Below are 16,915 nucleotides of genomic sequence, written 5' to 3' on the forward strand. Positions count from 1 at the left end.
GACTCCGATGGTAACGCGTGACACAGTCGTATCCGATAGTACGAACAGTCGCTCCCACAATTCGAGACTGGCCGCTGCGCACCGAGGAAAACTGTACGGAACTCAACAGTCAGCTGGTTTGGAGCTCACGCCGATCATCGATAAGCCGAAGATGGACCCATCGGTTAGTTGAAGCTTTTCACATTCCGCCGCTAGGGTTGATCCACGGTGGTACAACTATCGGGAGTGTGAACTAATCAGCAATAATTATTAAACATTTTTGCCGCTGAATTGCGTGTCAATTTCATTTCCAGTGATGGAGATGCATGGTTGGCAGCTAAAACGAATATCGCTGATATACGGTTTAGCACAAACCATTCTCCATATATGTAATAAAGAAAATACTATGATTTCAGTAACATATACAATCAACCAAATACTTAACATTCAAACAAAAGCTGTGTAGGGAAGGTTGTTGAAATCAAAAATACTCCAACAAAATTAGCTTATTTTTTATTTAAAAGATATATTATTCAGGCCTATTTGCGTACAAGCTTTACGTGGCCGATTTATCTGAGTGCTTAGACTGAGTTTTGGATCTCGTTGTCACCCTTTTTCTAGAGGAGAGGAGCTTGTTGATTTCGTTGCTAGTTGCTGTAGATGCATCTTGTTGTAATTACCGTTAGAAAATTCTAAAACCATGCTATTTGTTTTCATGTAATGATAATCTCGTTTTCACGAAACGCTGCCATGAGTTCCCAGTTAATCAAGACGCGACAAAGAGTTACAATAAATATCTAACATCTTTACCTGATGAACGATAAGAAAGAAAATGAGTCTTCTGGTAGCTTCAAATGCAGCCTCTAGGGTGTATTTTTCTCACATTTTAATCTTTGCATTACCACTTGGGAATCGTTTATTCGTTGGGTAAAACTAAGCTGATGGTTTAACGTTGGCTAAAACTAAGCTGATCGTTTTACGAGATAAATTTCCTCTAAAATTATAAGAATAGTTATGAGACTGCGTGGACACTCCTCTTTTCTCGTAGACAGAAAGAAGTAACATAGATACTTTTTTTGTAGATAAAAGTAGATATATTTTTTATATATACTCTAAATTACCCACTTGGTTTCCTAAACTTCTTCTCAGATATCATTTTGTAAAAATTATAGTTTTTGAGTTACAATGATTTGAAGAAATTGAATGCAAAAATTGAAAAACTCTTTTTGCCTTTCTGATATAGAAAGGTGTTGCAAACACTTGGAAAATCGACAAGTTAAAATTGGTCCGGAAGGCCAAGTGTCCTATACTATTCAACTCCGTTCGTCGAGCTGAGCAATGTCTGTGTGTGTGATGTGTATGTGCGTGTGTATGTGGCAAATAATGTCACTTATTTTTCTCTGATATGGTTGCACAGATTCTCACAATCTTAGGCTCAAATGAAAGATTTTATAATTCCTCAGGTTGCTATTGAGTTTTATCCGGATCCGACTTTCGGTTCCAAAACAATACGATAAGGTATGTTTAATATTGCATACCGTTATTTAGAGCGCCGATATAAAAAAGGGAAAAATTTATCTAGATTTTTCTTAAAAACGGCGGGTGGGTAGTGTCAGTGACATAACCGGATTGACGTGGAAACGAATAAAAATGGCTCGCTGCAACTCTTTTTTACACTTAGATTCGTCGCATATGGTAAAGCAAAGTCTTGGCACTACATTACTTTTGTGGAATTTGGCCTTTCTGTTTCAACAGACTTCGCAGCCGATCCTTAGTGTGCAGAATCATTGCATGGCTAGTACTATGGATCCTACTGACACTAAGAATCCTTTCAGGTTGGGTCTCGCATATGGTTCAGCATTAAAATTTCAAGTATAAATCCTTCGAAATCTCATTTAAAAGAATTCATATTAAAACCTATAAATATAAACCTTGAATTTTCTCTATGAAGAAGATGATATCCTTAATTCTCATATGAATTACATTTTCATATAGAATGCCTTAGAGCTTGTCAGTGAAATGTCACTAATAATTTACTAAATATAGAATTTATTGTAAGAACTATACTTTGTACATTTTTTTCGTTTACGTCGCCTGAACCCTTAACGCACATGAACAGAATGATGTTGTTGGGTATCCATAGATTCATCATCTGAAAAAACCAACAAACACATCTGAGTCATAAAAGAAAAAATCAAAAAGTTCTTGACGAATTTCACAAAAAATAACTGCATCAGGAAGCAGGCTTAATTCCTTTTGCGAGTGATGTGAGGCGATTACAAACACGGTGGTGTTTTCTTCTTCCGTACCAGCACGTTCCAATGCGTACCGATTTTGCATCATTTTGTATGACAGTTTGAAAGTTTTGACCCTGGATGGATTTGCACATTATCTTTAAGGAAAATGAGAGCTTTTATGTGAATTATGACTTGCGAAAATCTGTTTAACCGTTGGTGAGATATCGAAGTGAGTTTCATCTTTGGCTTTTCTTCACTATTACCGGTGCTTTCGGAAACGGAAACCGGGGACTAGTAGTCCCAAAGTAGATTTATATATTCATTAACTAACAAGATCTGCCAAACAGAAAGTTTTATAAAAATTTGCACCTCGTTTCGTTTGAGAAAAGCAAAAACTTCACCGGATATTTATTTTAATATACTTACTGTTCACAATCTCTAAGAATTCAAAGTTCAAAGTCAAAATCAATCCGATCACTATCATGAAGATTGTGGCAGCCATTTTGTTCACAACGTTTTATTTATATGCTTGGCACTTAATGTTGCCGTAGTTGTCAGAGAATATAAAGATTATTTAGAAAACATATATAGAATAAAGTGGAACATCAAACTGACCTGTTATGACATTGTTTTGTGTAATAACATTGCACACTATAGTGCTAAGTTCAAAGCATTCAATTTCCACATGTCCAGAGTTAAGAATTAAAAGTGACGACACTTGCATGTTTCATATGACGACACAATTCATATTCATATTCATATTTATGACAAAGGTGGAAATAAGCCCATTTTGCGCATGAAAATGTGAATCAAGATTTCCGATTTCGAATAAAAAAACTGAGCACCGTGAATAGAAAAATTGGTAAAAAACTAAAATTGCGATTATGTTTTAAATTGTGGGAAATGAAATTGAAGACCTTTTTGAATTCTAAGTAAATCCAAAATTTATCTTCTCAAAAATCATTCATTTCAAAATTCATGATAATATCTACAATAAATATGTGATATGAAAAGAAAATACTGACTATTTTTATTTACTGTGAATCAAAAAAATTGCTTGTTTCCACCCCTGATTTATGATTTAAACTTTCAAGGAACAAATGGGATGTACTTGATTTCTTGATGCGCTTAGAAACATGAAGTTTATTTAAAAACACTTTTCAAACAAGTTTCGATTTTCAGCAGTGGGAGGAAATTCTTCCCTTTTTACACAGCGAATTTTGAAACATCGCCAATACTAGTATTAAGAAGTCAATACTTTCATTTTCGCATTAGACGAAACCAAATTTTGTTTCTACAAGACAAAACACCTTCACACAAAAGCATCGGAACCATGACAAGAATAAACAATGTAAGACTCAAACTATTTCTCGTAAATTTACTGCAAAATGTCTCTCGGACTTTTTTTGAAAAATCGCAAAAGATTTCTTGTCGAAAAATCAGCTTGTGCGAGGAGATCATCGACCGCCGTCGCGGAGAAGTTTTTTTTCCAAATCTCCCGGATATATATTTTTCAGATAGGATCAAGAACTTGAAAACCCGTTGAAATAAGTGTATCAACCTGAAAGAGGATTTCATTAATAATACTGTGGTATTCTATTCAAAATGTTACTCCTAGAAAGAAACCAAAGTGATTGTTCAACTAGTATAACCTATAGAAAGAAACGATTTTGATATCGTACTCTAAACGACGGTGTAAATTTTTGCTGAATCCGTAAATGTGTTTAATTTTTGGTAGGAGCATAAGATCTTTCATTTGAACCTAAGAACCGCCTACTGATAATGACTACCGGTTGGAGTAGTTTTTTGACCAGTTTATAAATTTTTTACGTGTTTCCTTTCACCACTATATAAAATTTCGACGGCATAAAATTTTTCACACATTTTTCCCTATAACTCCGGAACCGGAAGTCGGATACGGATAAAAATTCAGGAATTTCGAATGGGACCGAAAGACTTTGCACTTGAATCTAAGCTTGTTATAATCGGTCGAACCATAGCTGAGGAAAGCGTGTGAGATCCATTTGGGAAAATAATCCACTATTTCCACTATTTCCGGTGCTTCTGGAATCGGAAACAAAGTTCCAAGATAATCGGAATCGATTTGTTTGGCTGTCTACTGATAATTACTACCGATTGGAGTAGTTTTGAGGAAAGTTTAGAATTTTTACGGTTTTTGTTTCGCCGCTTCAAGTGACTGCTATGGTAGCAATGTTAAATGTTGCGCAACAAACAATTTCTGACTATTTGAAAGTTATGGGGAAAATCCAAAAGTGTCGAAGATGAGTGCCACACTTTTGGACTTTTCCCATAACTTTCAAATGGTCATAAACGGTTGAATGGAAGACAGACGAAAAACCAAAAAAAAACATTTGTGAAATTTTTCTTCAATGACACGTCGCGATTTGAATAAAATTGTTACTGACGATGAAAAAAGATTTATTTTATGAACTCTTAACGGAATCATCGGAATGATCGGGGCCATCATCATCATCATTACTTTATCGATTCGGCAAGAAGAGAATGCTCTGTGTTTGGTGGGATCAGAATGATGAGGTATATCATGAGCTTGTAAAAACTGTTGGAACCGTTAATACTAATCGATACAGACAATAAATGATAAATTTTAGCCATGAATTAGCTGAAAAATGAGCAGAATGAACCAGAAGACACGGTAAAGTAATTTTGTTACACGACAAAGCATCTGCACAACAAGCAAACCATGCTCAGGATACAATTAAATCACTTGGCTGAGAGCTTCTACCTCACTCGCCGTATTCACCAGACTTGGCCCCTCCCGACTACCATTTGCTGCGGACAACAAAAAATCAGGTTTAGTGACAAACGAGACTATGGCTTTTTGCAATTAACAAGCAGGAGTATCTGTAAAAGCGTATTCTTCAATAGATTAAAATTCACAATAAGCTCGCAATGTTTTGGCCTGATTTTGGCATTCTTTCACTGCAGTAGAGATGAGCATCGAGATAACAGAGCGGAAGTACACTCAACTTCCCACATTTCTGCTCAATTAAGAATTGTCAAACTGTTAAGCAGACCGAATTGACCCTTCAGGTTAATCAACACAGTGTCCAAAATATGATCAGTGAGTGTCCAAAATATGATATTTGAGTGAAAGCTCGAGATTTCTTTAAAACCAGATCGGAGTATTTTTAACGATAATTTTCTTGTAAAATGCAACAAATAATCTTCATTTTAGGTACTCAAGATTTACATTTCCTTAGCACGGTTCAGTTTTGTTGCGTCTGGATATTAAATGACTCAAGTTTTAATAGTTTAGGAATTAACTTACTTACTATGCCACAATCTACAATGGTATCAATCTCTACTTCGCCTTTGCGATTCTAAATTATTGAAATGTAAATTTGAAATGATCACAAATGTCATCCTTTAGGAAATAGACATATATCATAGAAGTTAGTCAAACACAAAATTTCAAGAAATCGTTTCCCCCACCATTGTTTCAATAATTTTCAGAAGAGTCTATAAATTTAAATTATTAAATTTTTCTAGTTATAATTTTACGCACTCAATGGAACGCTGCTTCTTATGTCTCGAAAATACCACAAAACTTTACTAGTGAAAAGCGACCTTCTGTTTACATTCATCTTACAATTCAAGACGTGTTTGTATGAATGAAACTTAAGTTTATAATTAGTTAAAATGCAGGATACGCTAAAGTTGGCGCCGGAAAGCTAACATTAATCAGAAAGGGTAGTGCTTGAAACATGACAAACAATTCCTTCCACCGCGGAATAGTACGGAGTTGCACATTGCGGAACTGATGAAAATGGAAGGAAGTCCTTCCAGCTGAAGACACTAGAGATGGGCAAAACAGTTCGTGAGAGATATTCCCCATTAGATAAAACAGTTCTTCTGAAATGTTCGTTCGTTCATCCCGATTTCTGAATCTTTCAGTTAAACAATGATGAAAGCTTCTAATCGTATTCTGTTGTAATAAATCCAATGATGACAAAAGCAATTGTTTGGAATATTTTATTATAAAACATAAGTTTCAATCTAAAATCGCACGGTTGAATAGCCCTAAAAACTGTAGTTAACATAAAAAATTCTTTCATGAAATTCGTTCATTCCTATGTCAAAATATAATTCCTCAAAATAGAACCCCTGCTCGCTCATTCTTACAGGTGAAATAGTTCTTTTGAATTGTTTGCAAATGTATTAACCATTTTTAGAAGAAAATTACCGACACGGAACCCTGGTGTGTGAGACTGTAGCACGAAATATTTCCCGGGCACCTCTTGAGTGCATTATTACCTTTGAATAAATACGCACACGACAAATACGCTTCCTTGCTGATTTCCGTTTTTTAATAAAGTACCGGGAAACTAATTTCGATCGACATTTTTTTGTTGTATGGATTACTCAAGCAAAACTTTTCAAGCTTTCAATAATGCTAAATTGTATCGTTTGCTTTATTTCGCAATGCAACTTTCCAGGATAATTGAATTGTTGCCTGGTAGTAGCAACATGCTGACGGTGGTAACAAATGCGATAAAAACTGCATCGCGGTAAATGAGAGCTATGACGAGTAATAATTTAAGCGAGGGATAAAAACTGCTGAGCTTTTTTTACTCATTTCTAACGCTGCAATCGGTATCTATATTTCTATGGATCATTTGAAATAGTTTTCTGTTGGAGCAAAGATTTTGTTGTGAAATGAAAGCCGAGTCGTTTATCTGAGGTAGTATCTTTTTCATACAACGAATCGTTTGAGCTAGCAGTACCATAGACCCTAAAAGTTAACAATCAATTATGCGCTCGTTGCAAGAATTTCGAGAAAACTTGCTTTGAGGTGATAGACAACTTCAAACGTCTTGGGACCCGGAACTAATGAACTCGTTCTGCTTATTTACTCTAACGACCAGAAGCTTCCTATCGGACGATTTGTCAACACGAATAATTTATCATGAAATCATGAAAAATCAATCTTCTTGACAATGTATGCCGTGTTCTCCGACGATAGAAAAAATTCGACCGGATCTGGAAAGTTACGTTCGTGTGAAATAAACATTCATCTATGTGATATGTTTGTGGAAGGCATGTGTACAGACATTTTTATTAGCTACACATCGAACAAATGGCAAATAAAAGTAAACATTGGATGGGAGGAAATACTAATTGAACTAGGCTATTGCCCTTCGAATTGTTGGTACACAATGAGTTGTTGATGTTGTGAAGCCACAGCAAAAGCGATATTTATTTTCGACGATTGCGTGTCCTTTAGAATTAGCTCTCGAATTGAAATATGTATGAACTATGATCCTGTGTGCTCAACCCCTAATCGGCAATGGGTGAATGAAACTGGCTCTGTATTAATTGTAGCCAAGTGGTTTAATTTTACAGACCGCATTCAGTTGCATATATTGACTTTATATCGAATCAACTTCTAATTGTTTTATATCATATTAATACCGTAAAGTTAATTGCTCAAATTATTCACAACCCCACTAAAAATTGGTGGAACGATTTTTTTTATAAATTTGTTTATTTCTTACGGCAATTTATATCAGTTTTCCTTGCCGTAGCATCCTCTATAGTACTTTAAACCTAATATATTTCCATAAATCATAGTGATTATTATGATTTGTATTCAATAGAACACAATACTACTAGTTTTCTTAAATATCACATTAGTATTTCGGTATTCATTAGTTAACATACTTAAAACCTACCTTATGATCAAAAAAGAACCGGAATTTTCATTTCAAAATTCCCTCGCTTGTCCAATCGGTAAACTTTTATTTTCTCAACGTTGGCAACACTTTTATACACATTCTGTCAAATTATGACGCATATCGTACGATTAGTTTATGTTTAGCGTCTATACAAAGAAATTGAAAAATTTTCGTGTGGCGATTTTTATAATGGATGAAAATTTAGAACAACGTGCGTGCATCAAATTTTGTGTTGCAAATGGATTTAAGTGTTCCAAAACGATTAAAATGCTAGAATCATGTCTAGGAAAAACACAGGCATACGAGTGGTATAAACGCTTCAAAGATGGTCGTACAAGCTTGGACGATGATGAAATCCCTGGCCGCCCAACAACATCTGTTACTGAAGAAAACATTGAATCGGCGAAGCAAATCGTATTGCAAAATCGTTCTGTACCGATTAGAGAGATTGCTATGTTGTTGGGCATCTCTTATGGATCAGCCGAACACATTTTAACTGATGTTTTGGGTTTGAAACGCGTCGCTTCTCGGCTGGTGCCAAAAAAGCTGAATTTCATTCAAAAACAGCGTCGTGTTGATGTGGCCAAAGAGATGATTTCTAACGCAGATAGTGACCCCACATTCATCGAATGCATCATAACTGGTGATGAGGTGTGGATCTATGAATATGACGTCGAAACCGCACAACAATCGACCGAATGGCGCTTCGAAGGCGAGCCGTTGTTCTAAATTTTCATCCATTATAAAAATCACCACACGAAAATTTTTCAACTTCTTTGTATAGACGCCAAACATAAACTAATCGTACGATATGCGTCAAAATTTGACAGAATGTGTATAAAAGTGTTGCCAACGTTGAGAGAATAAAAGTTTACAGATTGGACAAGCGATGGAATTTTAAAATGAAAATTCCGGTTCTTATTAAATCATAAGCTATGTTTTAATTAAACAAATAACTGATAAAAATTACATAAAACATTTATTTTTATTTTTTATTTTTGATGTAGAACACATCTTTATTAGGGGTGCAAATCACAAACTACACGTAGAAATGTGGTCAGGTTTTAAACACTTACAGCTCAGTATGTTTTGTATCAATTATTAATATTATTTCATCATTTGATAGAAAATATTTCTACGTATTGATTTGAATGTTCATAGCCATGTATTTTGAATTGTATATCATTGAAATGTTGATTAATAGCTAGCAGTGTCCTATTTTGTCTACAAAAAATCTCCAGCATACCGGATTTCCCTGCCATAGTCGACGGTTTTGAAGGAGTAAGCGATGTATCAAAGAGAGAGCATCGCTCTGATTGGTCAATCGATGCAAAAGCGAAGCTGTTGGAAGCACACGAATCTATATATAGAAGTGAAATTAAATCTAACGTTTTAGTTCTATTCCTAGCATGCTAGATGTAGGTTGTTGCTAGACAGCAAGACAAAAACGTGCCCTAAAACGATTTGAAGCTTTAAGGGCTGATGCCAGTTGTTAGCGTAAAACCGTGTCGCTCGCTGTGCGTATTACATTTCTCTTCATGCTCTCTCGTAAATGTGTAAAATGACTCTCGATGTGGCCGGGTGGCCAAGAAAGTTTTGATATTTTCGGTTACAAGTTTGACTACATCACATAAAATCCAATAAAGCTACCACTTATTTGGCAGCCTTGATGAGCCGATTTTATTTCTCTCTCATGTTTCGTTACGTTACCAGGCAGAAATGGTGCCGCCATAGAAACGTATTTACCATTACAAAAATAACATGCACCTAATTTTTATCGCTCCAACATATATGTTTTTATGCACTTATCGCATCTAAACTAAATTATCTAGACATTGTCAGGATAGATTTTTGATCCATGCTTTTGAAGGCGAGATATTCAATGAACAAGTTGAAAGTTGCCGTTTTCAGCTATGCAACTCTTCCTTCAGAAAAAAGACTTTTCCGACCGCTACAGTCAATGAATCATTCTGAAATTTTCACAGAATAATCTGAACTAAATTTCTTCGAGATTGTCTGTTGTTTCTTTTTATATTCGTCACCGTTTCTAAGAAAATCAGATTTGAAGCGTGAAAATAGCCCTTTAAAACGCCCTAAAACACACTTGCGTCGCCCTTAATTGGTATACTCTGATCTTACGTCATGCAAGCTCGGAATTCCATGTTATGTCGTTTCCCCATGAGAAATTGACAACTACCCCTGGATAAATTTTGAGTGCTTAAGATTAATTTCTAATTTATATTAGATGAACTCGATTGATAATGAGAAATATTTTATCGCTTCAACCGAAATCGCAGAATAGTAGAGAAACTTAACGCTAAAAAAACTGCTTGCATAAAAAACTTGAACACAAGCTTGACGAAGAGAAGCTTAATTATCGAAATCGCAAGTATGTGCAAAGATATATGCATGCATTTGGGATAATGGTGTAATTTCGTCGGTCATAGAACAAATGCAAATCAAGACAAATGATGTTCGGTGTTGGGTCGGATTGATTGAACTTTTTGGTTGTAGATCATTAGAAATTTTGGTTGCCTTGTTCAACATCAACGGCTCGAACAACCACATGGGGCTGATCCTTGTAGTTTTTTATTTTTTTTCATTTAGGGGTTAGCCAAATTTTGTGTTAGCGCATATAACCGTTTTTATTATTTTTACGTTTCGTCTTTGACTCATCAGTGCAGAGCAGTTCAAATTGAACTGCTTAGTGCTAAACTCGGCAGTTCAATTTAAACGGCTAGGCAGACGTAAAGTTTCTGCTACTTACAGAACACTCTTTGTTTTGCAACAGAATGCAATGTCTTTTCTGACGTGCCGAACGAAAACGTGATTTCGACTATTTCTGGCCGATGCAGGTTTGGTCATTTAGGGGTTAGCAAAATTTTGTGCTAGGGCACATAACCGTTTTTATTATTTTTACGTTTCGTCTTTGACTCATCAGTGCAGAGCAGTTCAAATTGAACTGCTTAGTGCTAAACTCGCAGCTATTTGCAGCTATTTGCTATTATGCTATTTTTACTATACTGCAATATAGATGGCTATTGGTTGAACTCATGGAACAGGAAATTAATTATGCTCTTTTAAACTATTGCAATCTATATTTAAATTACATCCTCACATCGAAACTTTTGGACCCTTGATTTGACCCCTTTCTCGGGTTCTGTAAGCTTTTACCCCCTTCTGCTTGAAGTTTTTCTTCTATCATTTAGCACAAGTATTTTCACGAGGTTGGCCTACAATGACAATATTTTCTTCATAACATTCCTTCGTCACTGGTAGTGGCTAGATGCCAAGGATGTTTCGAGAATGCTTCTTTAAAAGTTTTTGAAAGTACTGTTTGAAGTAGAGTTCAATGTTAACATTACCAGTAGGTAATGTTAACATTGAACTCTACTTCAAACAGACATCAAGAGAAGAGTTGACATCAATGGTAGCAAGATTCATTTCCCAAATGTTACTTTCAAAAAAGTCTAATTGCGTTGCAACACAAACAACTTATAGTAAAATAATTGATCGAAAGAGTTATTCTGAGTGCAGCAGTGTCAGGAGTGTGCTCAATAGTGAAAACTTCTAAAAGTGTCATTTCTGATATAATGCTGATTCGCGAAACTAAGCAATGTTCAAGTGACGGACCAGTGACATACCTGTGGAAATTGGCGCCCAGGCCAAAATATGATTTGTCGCCCCCATCGATTGCCGTTTTTTGACTTCACAATCGAAAAGTGAGCAAAGAAACGGTCCCAGCAAAAATTGTTGTTTTTCTGCACCTAAAAACGATTCGACCTGGGTAAATGCCCCTTTGCCCCTTCTAGGTACTCCACTAACTGTGCCGGCCACTGCTAATTTACCACCCAGAATTAAACGCTTTGAACCGATCGAAGTGCCATCTGCATATCATTATCGATATGATTATCAGATTCAAGCATAACGACAATAGACTTTGGTCGGACACAAGATCCAAGACAGTTTAATCGGAAGATGATTTATTCGAACAGCGAGTGTTTGATCTTTTCCAATAGTGATGTGTCATTTCGCGGCCATTATGTTTTGTTTGCAGCAATGCAAATAATAAACGGTATACTGGTAAGATCGTTCCTTCAAAATATTTCATGTTTTCCGTTTTACCAATGTCTAATTCTATTGCTCCATATTAACAACTAGCTGAATTACCCGGCGTTGCTCGAAAATGTTTCGTGAAGACAAGTCCGTAAAAAGATCTAGGAAATAGTTTGAATTTGGTGAAACTTAGAAGGCTAAAAATAAAGAATATTCCATACATGCTTAGACTGCTCACGTATACCATTTTAGATCTCATAATAATCATTTTTTTTTTGATCCGCTTAGTTAGAAATATTTCAATTACCTTTCAAACTATCAATACCTTCCTAGTGACATCTACGACGCACACTGCTAATCTAGCAACCAAAATTAAACGATTTGAATCGCTTGAAGAGCCCTCTGCATATCAGCGTCAGTGGATTTAAGTATAACGAAACTAGATTGAGATCGTTATGCCAAGACACCACCAGAAATGGGTTTCAACGACTCTAGGAAAACTTTAGGGATGCTAGCCGAAATTTGTTGGTGTGACTGCGAGCTATAGACTTGACATGTCAATTCTTTTTACAGTGACCTTTAAAAATACACAAGTTTCGTTTCGTCAAAATAATAGCATGTATTGAGTTTCATTCTAATACCGTTTTTCGTTTATTGATCAGAGCAGACCGAGAGCTGACCCAGAGTCGCCCAAACAACTTTTGATGTGTTTGTTTTAGCAACCTGGGGTCGCTCTAGATCGGACTCCAATAGCGTAGTTTCGCTTTGAAAATTTTCTCGGGACGCACATTTTTGCCTATCTCATATAGAAAAGTTATGCAATCACTGTGAAAACCGTATTTTGAACCGAGGCCCGGGGCCAAATGTCATATACCATTCGACTCCGTTCGTCGAGTACGCAAAATGTCTGTGTGTGTATGTGCGTATGTGTGTATGTAACGTTTTTTTGCACTAATTTTTCTCGAAGATGGCTGAATCGATTTTCACAAACTTAGATTCGAATGTAAGGTCCTATGGTCTCATACGTAATTCCTGAATTTCATCTGGTTCCGACTTCCGGATCCTAGAAATATAGAGTGAAGTGTATTAAAAATTTTATATTATTAGTTTTACGTTTCGTCTTTGACTCATATATGACTTTTATATTATATTTTATCAACCTCAAATCTTTTCCAATTGATAGTTTTTATCAGTAGATGATTTAACAAGCTGATTTAGGTTTTAAGAATCGAAGAAAATTATTTTAAAGAATGCTACAGTAAATATATATATATATATATATATATATATATATATATATATATATATATATATATATATATATATATATATATATATATATATATATATATATATATATATATATATATATATATATATATATATATATATATATATATATGATATATATGATAGTATGATTGAAATGAGAAAGGTATCATTACACCACTAAGTGGATTAAAACAGGTTTTTCTTATTTATATGAGTTGTTGTTTAGGGCGCGTAGCACGTGTTCGTTTTACTCGAAGTCAAAGTCGTCCGCGTGTAGGTTCAAAAACGAAAACGGTATAACTAAACCATTACTTCACCAAACGAAAAAGGTAGCCATTGGTTGCTAGTTGAAACTTGCGTCGATTTAAACTAAAATTGAGATTTAGACGAACATCCTGGTGCAGAAAACAAGTTCGAAGACTATTTGTATTTCATTTGTATTCCCAATAACGCTAGCAAAATCAAACGTAACTAGGATTCGATCGAACCACATTCGATCGAAAAATCAATACATCTTTATTCAGAATATGGGTGTACATCTCCGAAACTTGAAGTGTCCGGCAGTGATCTTCGGACTCGATTTCTAGCCCAATTTTAGTTTTGAACGAGCCAAAAATTACTGAAATCGGTTTATCTGTATACGAAAAAGTGAGCGGTGAACATATTGGTCGTTCACGTCACTTATACCATTATGTCCATGTTTATACAGCCATCTACGAGATTAAGCGGAGAGGAAAGGCGCATTTTACTGGTTATGTAGCTTATACAATTATATCTCCGGAACCGGAAATAACAGCCACCACAATTGTCGGGTTGATATTCGAACATGATCTCCGACTCAATAGTATCTCTCCAACGAGCCGAAGCTTATTAAAATCGACTCAGCCAGCGGAGAAAAAAGGCGAAAAAGAGCACTTTGGCATTCAAGTCACTTATACCATTACATCTCCGGAACCAGAAATGACAGCCATTTGTTCTATGAACTTAATCCACAACTCAATAGTGCCTTTAAATTGAGCCAAGATTTTCTAGAAGCGGCTAAGTCATCTCTGAGAAAATTGAGCCGTATAAAACCAACGCATTTTGTCACTTACCTCACTTATTCTATTATATCTCCGGAACCGGAAGCGACAACCACTTGATCTTCGAAATTAATCCAAAATGCAATAGTAGCTTTTAGACGATCTTAACTTTGTTAATATCGCGGTAAAAAAAAAACGAGTTTTGCCGGCTCGTTACTTATGTCGTTATATCTCCGGAACCAGAAAAATGATAGCCATTAGTTATTCAAACTTGATCCAGTGGACGGGTATAGCCCTTGTTCTATTATATCTCCGAAGCCTGAAGTGTCAACCACTTGATCTTCGAAATTGATTCAAAGTTCAATATTAGCTTTTAGATGATCTTAACTTTGTTAATATCGGTTAAGCCATCTCTGAGAAACTTGAGCGGTAAAAAAAATGAGTTTTGTCGATTCGTCACTTATGCCGTTATATCTCCGGAACCAGAAATGACAGCCATTAGTTATACAAACTTGATCCAGGGAACGGGCTTAGGGTAATGGGTTAGTCGATGCGATGTCATACAGCCCACCTGGGTTCGATTTCCAACCCCGCACATTGGGTCCGAAAGTTTTACTGGCCTGGAGAGGCAAATGACTTTAAGGTTAAAAGCCCTATAATTGATATAAAAAACAACTTGATCCACGACTCAATAGTAGCTTTCAAACGAGCCTTGACTATTTAAAATCGACATAACCATCTCTGAGAAAATTGAGCCGTAAATATCACGCATTCTGTCGGTTACATCACTAATACCATTATATCTCCGGAACCAGAAGTGACATCAATTTAATCTTTGAACTTGATCCACATTTAAATCGAGCCGTAAAAAACAATGCGTTTTGTCGTTTACCTCACTTATTACATTATATCTCCGGAACCGAAAGTGACAGCCATTTGATCCAAAATTCAATGGTAGTTTTCAAACGATGTGAAGTTTGTTAAAATCTGTTAAAGTCATCTCTGTGAAACTTGAGCGGGGAACAACCAACGAGTTTTGTCGGTTACGTCACTGATGACATTATATCTCCGAAACCAAACCTTTCGAACTTAATCAACAATTTAATAGTAGCTTTTAAACGACCCAAAGTTTGTTGAAATTGGTTCAACCATCTCAGTTTGGAAATCGGTTTTTCTAGAAATTCAATAACTATTCTATAGAGAAAGGCAAAAACTAAATTGGGAAAAATTATTGTAGTGTACTTTGTCCCGTCCAAGGTTTTCATGGCACTCACTTACAGAACCGCGCTTTCGCCAATTTAAAAGAAGTTTAAATCACGTGGTAGAGTTTACTAGAACACGAAACGTTTTTTTATGATATCCATAATCTGTCGGAAAAATGATTGAAATTTGTAGAACCAAAAATTAAACAAATAAAATAATTTTTACATTCTCCCGAATACTAAGTTGTTTCCTTCACACTAACCTTAATTTGATGCTAATATTCATTTAAGAGGGTGGTGAAGGGGGGGGCATGGGGTTAGGGTTTAAACGATGAAAAAAATCATCATTTTTGTGATTTTTTTTTTTCAGAATTATCGTTTAACAAAATAAATTCAAATGTTTTACATGACAAAAAGCATCATTCGAACAACATTTTGTAATTTTTTCGTCGAAAAATATTGAGAAATAAGTCGGTGAAGAGGTATTTTTGAGAACGCTTCTTAAACATCATGATTTGCGGTGTCCACTGTATCTCAGCGCAGACTAAACAAATGAACGCAGCATAGTTAGAGTAGAAGTTTTTCTAGACCCCAACGTTTCTGTTTGATTTTTTTTTAATTTTTGGTAATTGTTCAAAGTGAAAACTACGATTTTTCACAAAAAAATCCGTCATTTTGTAGCTGTTAAACCTCCCCAAAGTAACAAACAACGAAAGGAAAGCGTTGGGGTCTGGTTTTTTATATGTAGAAAGTGTGACAAAAAAAAATTTGAAAAAAAAATTGGTGCAGTAGTTTTTGAATTACGATGGACACGAACTTTCAAAACCTGCTTTCGAGGAAAACGCGTTTAAAATTTTTTGTCTATAAAATCAAAGGAAACAATTAATTACTCCAGGGAGCCCGTAGGGTCTAACATTTTCAAAAAATCATATTTTTTCTTTAATAATTAATTATAACAAAACATTACAAGAATGTTTTGTCAAGTTTTGAAGTCAATCGAAGTAGAAATCTTGGGCCTGTGCGCCGAACTCTTGCTTCTTCGTAGAATGAGATAGCCATAGATAAAGGTCCATAACTTCCAGAGTTTCGCTCCAATAGGCTTGAAAATTTCACAGAGAATTCTTGAAATGTTTTACTATAAGAAAATATAAAGAAAATAATAAATGATTTTTTAAAAGTATTAGACCCTACCCGCCCCTTAAAGTTTCCCATATTGACAACCAACAATGTGGATCATATCGCCGAAAGCCATTTCGCCGAAAGCCATTTCGCCGAAAGCCGTTTCGCCGAATGACATTTCGCCGAATGTCATTTCGCCGAAAAGGTCATTTCGCCGAAAGGGTCATTTCGCCAATTCCTGCAATTGTCTTGATATTAGAATTGGAATTGATTTGAAATAAGCACAAATGCATGATAATACATTAACGCCC

General features: G+C 35.5%; 1 protein-coding gene across 3 annotated transcripts in view; it reads right to left on the minus strand.

Annotated features, from left to right (window-relative positions):
* The window catches only part of LOC131427801 (GTPase-activating Rap/Ran-GAP domain-like protein 3), a 659,718-nt gene that overhangs the window by 481,609 nt on the left and 161,194 nt on the right, over positions 1–16,915 (minus strand). The window lies entirely within an intron of this gene.

This window comes from Malaya genurostris, chromosome 2, assembly GCF_030247185.1.
Source record: "Malaya genurostris strain Urasoe2022 chromosome 2, Malgen_1.1, whole genome shotgun sequence".
Classification (NCBI taxonomy): Eukaryota; Metazoa; Arthropoda; class Insecta; order Diptera; family Culicidae; genus Malaya; species Malaya genurostris.